We start from the raw sequence: 8836 nt of genomic DNA on the forward strand, positions 1-8836 counted from the left end.
CTAGCCATCATATTCTCTCACAGGAAAAACAAGTCACAGAGAAAATCCAAGCCACTATAACATGGACACAATATATCCAATATATGGCCAACTTTCTTCCCTTTACTAACTGTCCTAGTGCTTCTAACTTCTTCTTTTGTGCATCTCCTACCTGCCCCCTGCTAACCACAGTTCTCATTATTGCCCCCCTAGAATACCCTACATCTATAATAAGCTATTACCAACCCTGCCTTACTGATATTCCCCTCTTTGATTCTGGTCAAGTTTTGTCTCTCTGCCTGACCAGCTCTAAGCCTATCAGAGCTGAATGCCTCCTCAATATTTCCATAATCAAGACCACTTGTGTCAAGGCACCTGCTCTCCTATGGTATGAAGGGCTAACTACCCCATGCATAAATATTTCCTCTCACACTTATTGTTCCCCAGTCTTGACTGTTCCACAGGTGTATCTCTATAAGGAAGAAGATGTGGCTTATCAGCTCCATTGGCACCAACCAGGAGAAATTTTCATCTGGCTGCTGGTAGGCCTCTGCTTGACACTTTCCCTTCGTGCCTCCAGTGGCGCAGGAGCCACTCTTGCACAGACCAACCACCTTGCGGGAGACTTCCGAGACAAGCTTGACTAGGCCATGCTATCCACCACTGATAGCCTCGAATCTCTTCAGAAACAATTAAAGTCTCTCATGGGTGTGGGACTTCAAAAACATAGAGCATTAGACCTCATTACTGCTAAATATGGGGGACATGTGTGGTTGTGGGAGAAGAATGCTGTTGTTTTGTTAATGAATCAAATGTTGTTGAACAAGATGTTAAAACTCTCAAAAAACCCCACAAGTTGCTTTGTGACCGCTACAAGCCTAAGGACCCCATCACCTGGTTTTCTAACCCTTTAGTTACTTGGCTTCTCTCCCTTCTTATCCCCTCCTTGCTAGAGGAATCCTATTACTTTTAGCCCCCTGCCTCAACAAATTTCTCAGACAACAAGTAACTAATATTGCTAAGGTTTCTACTAATCAGCTGCACCATCTAGCCCTATTTTACAACCTTGCTGGACTCCTTGGGGGACTGCAGCCAGCCTGAAGACCCTGGACCCACAGATCACTGCATTACAAATAAACATACTAGCAGAGTATTTAGCATCTATGCTTGAAAATAATTTCTTCTACCTACTATTCTTTAAAGAATATGCACTAATATTCTTCTTTGATCTAGTTAGTTCTTTGCTCACAAGGAATCAACATTCCCTATTTCTCACAGGATAAAACCTAAACTCCAAAGATTATTTCACTCTCGAGACTCTCCATACATGCTCAACACTTCTTCAAAGTCTACTTCAACCAGGATTTATGCTGTGCTACCCAGGAGAAATGATAACTATGGACTTTGTTTCTGATTTCCCAGGCAGTATTGTATAATCTTAGAAATCACTCAAATCACATTTCATTTTAAATGCTCCTGAATGTTTCACTTCCTATGTAGGAAAGTAACATCATGCAACTATCTGGTAATTTCACAAAGTAATCTCAGGCTGGCCTCAAACTCACAACAATCCTCCTACCTTGGCCTCCCAAGTGCTGTAATTAAAAGCGTGTGCCACCATGCCTGGCTATCTGGTAATTTCAAACTCCTAAAAATGATATATAATATACATTACAAGTTTAAAGCAATGGAGTGATTCTATACATAAACATGTACAATGATTCTCTATATTGCTTTGCCAGAAGTTTGAAATATCCATATTCAGGATGTCTTTGCCAAAAAAAATGAAGCATTTTTTTTTTGCCTGATGCCACAGGTCCATGTACTTGACCAGTTAAGCTGCCTTATCTCCCCTGGAAATGGTGACACCCTGTACTGAAGCTTACTATTCTGCTACTATAACTAAGCCATTTGGATGCTAACTATGCCTGAATCCTGATGGACACTAGGGCAGCTTAGTTTCTGTCTAGAGTGACACAGAAAGAAATGCTTGCATTATGGTTGAGCCAGAGCTTCTGCTGCTACAAACATACTCTCCAGACACATGTCACTTTGTGCATCTGGCTTACATGGGTGCTTGGGAATTGAACCCAGGCCAGCAAATTCTGTAAGCAATTGTCTTTAATCTCTAATCCATTTCCCCAGCCCAAAGCTTTTTACTTTTATGAAACCTTCCTATTGACTCATGCAATAACTTTGAACAATATTCTTTAACTCCACAATTATCTTTGATTGCTAACCTGTCCCTATATTCCATATAGAAGGTATGACCTTATTTGCAGATATTTGGATTGACTTGTTTTTTGTTTCTTGAGTAACTTTATTGCAGGCATTTGCACTGCTATTTTTCTCACTGTCTCCAAATTTTTGTTCCTATTTTCTCTCATTCCCCATGGTCCTTTCTCTGCTTTCCCTATTTGGATTGCAATTTAGCTACTCAAAGCTCCCTTCCATGCTCTGCCCATATTCCTGAACTTCCTTGCTTTTCTGTTGCATTACTTTTTCATTACAGTAATATTGTGGGTTTTTTCAATTATGTATCAATTTATGTTTTATTTATTGTCATCTTCCCCACTGGAGTTTAGGAGTTTAAGGTCTTTGAGCACAAGAATCTTAATATGCTTTTCTCATTCTAAGAATCCTAGCACTGATACAAGTCTTATTATACGTTAACTGCTCAATATACATTGCTCAATTATAAAATGAGTAACAGTTTAAAAATAGCCTTCCTGGTCTCTCCTTCTTTCCCCAATATATCACTTCCTTCTTTGGTCTATTTCTGCACTTATCTGTGTATCATCAAAGTATTTCACTTACAGAGTTTTGCTTAGTGGTTTAACTATCTGACTTCTCTCTAGGAATTTGAACTCCTACAGAGCAAATTCTGTACCTCATCACTCTGCCCATCAGCTCCCTGGGACCATGTGCACTCAACTAATATTCATCAACTACATCTTTTATAAAACCTTTTCTAATAGTATATATTAATTTTATAGAGCAAGAGATTTTATTAAGACACTTTCATACATGCATATCATGTATTTTGATTATATCCACCCCTCCCTCTATAACTCTTTCTAATCTCTATATCCTTTTCCCCTTCACTTTCTATATCTCTAGTACTTACTCTTTTGGAGTCATGTTATTTTCCAGCTACATTTTTATTTTTTTAAAGATATTTGTTTATTTATTATTAGGTTTGTACTCAGTGTATACAGTAAAGTTGGTACCATTGTTAGCCTCCTCCCTGTCTGCTCCCTCCCACCCCTGGTACCCTCCTTGTTGTGGACTATGGGTCATGCTTTGTGGAGTTAGCCATAAATTATGAGTAGCAGGCTACATTTTTAAAGGATAGATTTATTTTTCTTTCTAGAAAGTTTATGACAAATGACATAAATTTGGTAAAATTAAAAGTATTTTATCATCATCAGAAAACATCAACATTTGGTGCGGCACTGGCTAGTGAGGGGTTTGGCATGCCCATGGCCTTTATGGTACTTTCAAATGAGGGTGTGGCATGTTTGGGACCTGTGTGGTCCCAGAAAATGAGGGGCTCCTCATGTCTGGGGCTTCTGTGGTTCAAGCCAGGGAGGTGCTCCTTGTGTTAGGGCCTGTGTGGTCAGGATTTCTGAGTATGTGGGGCATGCCTAGGGTCACAGGAGGCTGGTGTCCCATACCTTTCCCTGCCCCTAAATTCCCTCCACACTATTGATGTCTGCTTACCATTGCCCCCTTGATTACAGCTGTCCTGTCTCAGACAGGGAGCACAGGAATACCTAGCAGCCACCTGACAGGGATTACCAGTGAATCCTCCATGAACTACTCAGCTGCATACAGTAAGGGAGCATAGACAAGAGCTAAGGCCCCATAGGCAAGGTACAGCTATGATTGTTGGCTAAAGAGACAGCAGATGTCCAACCATAGCTCTCCTGTGAGCCACAAGCCCAGAGATGCAGCCGCATTTGTAACTTCCACAATCCCTATTGCCACAGCCAGTGGGGAGTTGAACAAGGACTCAAGAAGCTAACCTGGGTGAAAGACAAACAGACACAAGAAGGAGACCATGCTAGACATTTGTCACGGCCTCGAGAGTTTATTTTTGCATGTAGGTTTATATAGGGTTGTAGGGGGAAGGGGACATGGTCAGGGCAAGGAGTTGTAGGGAGAAGGGGACATAGTTAGGGCAAAGATCACAGAGTTACTGGTTAAACCACAATGCCTTTGTTTCTTCATTAGCTACTGGCAGGATGGGGGAATGTTTGGCCAGGTATACGATCCCTTTGTTTCTGGTAGTTGAATATTAGGTGAGGAAGTAGAAACTGAACTTGCTATATGGCAGTCTTTGTTTCTGGTAGTTGAGTATTAGGTGAGGAAGTAGAAACTTTAACTTGTTATATGGCAGTCTCTGTTAACATGGCCGAGGTTTGGTTCATGGCTCCCAACATCTCCTCCCTTCTTTTATTCAAAAAGAGGGAAGGCCCACTTAGCAGTGGTGGGCATTAACCAACTGGGGGAGTAGGGACTGACTCCTCCCGTGGGATATCTTTTTCCCACAATCTTTGGCCCTTGGTACCTTTTGGGGAGGGGAGGCAGGGCCTTATGTGGCCTGAGAGCGAGGCATGGCCTTAGTGATAACAGTTATGGTACCAACCTCCATGCAAGCCAGATATACCTCTCAGGGAATCCAGAAGTGGTCAGATAAGGACCTTCCCCTGCAGTGCTTTGCCTCGCACCCAGGTTGGTGCCCATAACACACTCACTTCATTGTGAGCTGATATGTATACGACTGGATCCTATGCAGCTCCTAAAAGAGGGCTAGCTATTTGGCCAAGACAGGAAGACCGCAGTGATAGCAGAGGTGTAGAAGACAGTAGTATAGTAAATAAGTACAAAATGTAAGATAAAGTGAGAGTGGCAGCTGCAGGTGGTAGGTCTTCAGTGGCAACACCTGGATCCGCCAGCTCCAGTCTGTGATAATGGACCTGTAAAAGCTGCACCTTAAAGGCTTTAATCTGTTGACATATAAAAGACATGATTTTAATTATAATAATGGGTCCGACTGTGAGTGAGAGGATTAAGATAAGTAGAGGTCCTTCTAGCTTTGTCCTGTTAGGGAAAAAAGGGAGATTCTCTCAGGGAAGTGTTTCTTCCCTAGATATGTGAGATGTCACTGGAGGATCATCAGCTTGTTTTACAAGTCTCTTTGGTAGCCATCTCGTAGCATTTTCTTTGGTTTCAGACATGCATACTGATCCTTGGCCCCAAATGAATACTGGGTCTGGGCCATTCCATTTTAAAGTTAAAGGATCTTTCAACATGGCTTTAGCAAAGGTATTTTTTGTATTTGTGTGCCAAAAGCAATCAGCTGCTGACTTTCCTTGAGTGTCAAGGGTTAAAAAGTTTAGGACAAACAGTGTATGATGAAGAATATTTCTTGGAGAGCCTTTTATGGGATATAAATCCCCTGTTTTTAACTTTTGGAGGGTAAATGGACCCAGAAGAGGGGCTCCTCCTGCCAGAACATCCCAGTGGGTGTAAAGTCAGTGGCACAAATGATCAGGAGAAGAGGCATTTCATAAGAGATAAAAGTGACCCTTTGGCTCAGAATTGTAGCCTCCACTATCTTTAGGGCCTCTAAAATTTACCACAGGTAAACTAAATGTAAAATGCTGACAATTCTCAGGGTATAAGGGAAAATGTAATCTTTTAGGTCAATAATGATTTTACAATATCCTGCAGGAATTGCTACTGGAGTGGGGAGGCCTGGTTGCAGGGCTCCCATAGGTACCATGGCCTTATTAATTTTTCTAAGGTCCTGGAGCAATCTCCATTTTAAGGGCAATTCAGAAACACCACTGCAGGGGCCTCTGTCCTCCGACCACCTGTTAAGATAAACCTGTCATTTTAAAAGTTTTAAAGTACCATTGTTGGCTCAGCCCATCACAATGGAGATTACCTTATCCTCAGTGTTTTTTGACCCAGCAGGTTTCTCTGTTTCAGATTCTCCTTCTTCTTTCTTATCCGTCTCTGGCCATCAGTGGACAAAATTCAGGGAGAACTAGGATAAAGTATGAGAGAGCCAGGGACATGTCCTATAGTGTATAGCTCGGACCTCTGTGTGAACATTTACAATAGAATTCATTAAATTCTTGAAGAAAGTAGGCAATAGGCATAAGAGAAGCAGAAGGCAAACTCCCACAGCTGTAAAGCTGCCTATCCAGGAACTTAGAGAGTCCCAACCAGGCAACACAGACTTAATTGTAGTAAATAAATCACTAATAGCCTTAGTAGCATCAAAATAAAGATGACTGTTTTGTATAGTTAGAATTTTTTAATGTAAGTTAACCAAATCTAACAAAAAGTTATCATGATGCCAAAATTGAGACAGTTACTTTACATACAATAGAGTAGAATTTGGTCTTTTTTGAGCCAAAACAGCTAAGTAAATATTAATATAACCCTTGATAAAGATTTTGAAATATTATTTGACAACCATTGATTTTGGCTTAAACTTGATAGGTATTTATTTTATGTACTATAGAAATTTTTTATAAACATAAAACAATTTTATGTTTTACCCATGACTTAAGTTTGATAAAACTTAAGTAAGCTAATCCAACATATCCCAGGAAGATGAAAGTTATTATTATTGAAATTAAATCACATAAACCTAAGTGATTAAACTTAGTTATGGCAATTCAATAAAATTAGCATAAATAAGACAAAAGCTATCTGTAAAGTCACAATGTCTTTAGGTATGAGTATTTCACTTTTGGAAATTAACCATTTCTATGTGAGCCTTTATCTTTAGAATACTTAAAACCTTGATGAAAAGAGGAACCTAATTTACTATATGAGAAAGTCTTAAGGCCAGTTTTATAACCCTTAAATCATAACAAATTAGCATTAGTGACCTGTTAATGAGTGAGGCCTTATCTTAAGACTCAGTTTATCTATTTAACATTTTGTCTAGTGAGAGACTTTATCTAACAGATGTGACTTTAGGTGTTCATAAGAGATGAACTAAAGAGAACCAGTTATATGCTGTATTTGTTTTTCCTTGTCAGAGACAATTGGCCATTTTTGTCTCTAGTCAGAGTCTGGGGGACACATGGCTTAAACTTGTATGGGGTTTGAGATAAAGGGGGTTCCATCTGTTTGTTTGTTTTTTTCAGAGTCCAGCTTTCCATGAATTTAAGTAGCATATGTTGGAAAGCAAGAGCAAAATGAAATTACAGAGCAGAGAGATAAGCATCCTGACATTTCTTTCGTATTTCGAAGTTGTTTGTTTTTATATAGTAAATTTACCCATTTGCAATACACAAGGTGATAGACTCTTGTCTATGTTTAACTTGGTTAAACCCCCAATTACATCTGTACTTATGACTTTGTGACCCACCTAACATAGGAATCACCTGTGTCTAATGTAAGATAAATTTAGATTAAGATTATGTGCCTATACAAAACTTTTAGAGTATCCTTAAGAGTCTGTAAGCAGTTGAAGAATCCTAACTTTAGGCATGGCGTTTAGGTTTAGCCTGAAAATTCTTTCCTACATACTCACATCTTTATCCACATACTTTAACATTCTCAGTACCACTCAAAAAGCATTTTTAATGAGCATTCTATGTCCCAACATTGAAAAATTCTTTCCCAGTTCCTTCAATCAATTCATCTCACCCCATCATTAATTATATATATATTTTTTATTCCCCTGAGGGGGGGTGCACCATTCCTGGAAGTACTGCAATACCAGGTCGATGCGTGGAGTAGACGGAGCAAGCTCCTATTCCAAATCTGAGCTCCAAAAATCCATTTAATATATTGTCCTCAGATAGCGGACATATCAGATATTAAACTGATAAAAATAGATACTACATGTGATCTTAGCCAAAAGGCTGAGAAGTGATTATCTTTCTTATAAGGCTATTAAAAAATTACACCAGATTTTTTTTAGAGACTTCCAGTTAAGATGGCGGCGTAGGTACCACTCCAAAGCAGCCTAGGGGGGAAAAAGACCAAAAAAACTCAGCAAAATACACACTTTTACTAAAAAGTGAGGTATATAGGAAATTGAAGCGGCAGCGGAGAAGTAGAAAAGTTATAGAGCATCCAGAGCCTTCACAGGTGGGAAAAGTGGCTCCGGCAGCTCGGCCAACCGCCGCGGCCGCGGCGCAGCAGAAAACTGCCAGACTCGGCTCGAGCCGCAGGAAAAGCCAGGTGCGGGATTTTCCCCTCACACCGCGCTCTCCGCAACTCGGAAACGTGAGGGGAGAGTGGCAGCGAGCAACGGAGGAGCAGACCACGAGGTAGAAGAACACGTGGAACAGCGAGACAACCAGAGCAGCCGCGGCTCCCTCCCCTCCCCCACCGCCTGAACCCAGCTCCAGAAAACAGAGCAGCAGCCCGGGACCCGGCCACACCAAGTTGGGCTGACAACGGGACCCAAGCAGGAGCAGAGTTCGGGAGCAACGTCAGCGGCTCCAGCACCGATACCAGCGGCCCCAGCAGCAGCAGACCCAGGAGTGGCAGCAGCAGATCCCGCAGCAGCAGCTTCAGGGGGAGCAGCGGCAGTGGACACAGCAGCAGCAGCTTCAGCAGCAGTGGTGGCTCCAGCAGTGGCAGCTACAGCAGCAGCAGAGGCAGCAGCAGCAGCTCAGTTTGCCCCGCAGGAAAAGCAAGTGCCCAGCTCCAGAAATCAGAACAGCAGCCTGACGACCCAGGCAGCAACTTGACTGAGACCAAAATCACCCAAGGTAACTGGGATTGCACCAGGGAAGGGTCTCACTTGGTCACAAGCTGACTTGGATCCCTCAACAGACCAGAAATCTAAACCTCTTTGTTGATAGAGGATCTG

At 41.5% G+C, this 8836-nt stretch overlaps 1 non-coding gene across 1 annotated transcript; it reads right to left on the reverse strand.

Moving 5' to 3' along the window:
• Window positions 1-7698: 7698 nt before the first annotated feature.
• LOC123463652 lies at window positions 7699-7889 on the reverse strand. Its single transcript, XR_006639055.1, has one exon. It is a non-coding gene; the product is annotated as a U2 spliceosomal RNA (small nuclear RNA).
• Window positions 7890-8836: the final 947 nt, after the last annotated feature.

The sequence above is a fragment of the Jaculus jaculus genome, chromosome 9, assembly GCF_020740685.1.
Source record: "Jaculus jaculus isolate mJacJac1 chromosome 9, mJacJac1.mat.Y.cur, whole genome shotgun sequence".
Taxonomy (NCBI): Eukaryota; Metazoa; Chordata; class Mammalia; order Rodentia; family Dipodidae; genus Jaculus; species Jaculus jaculus.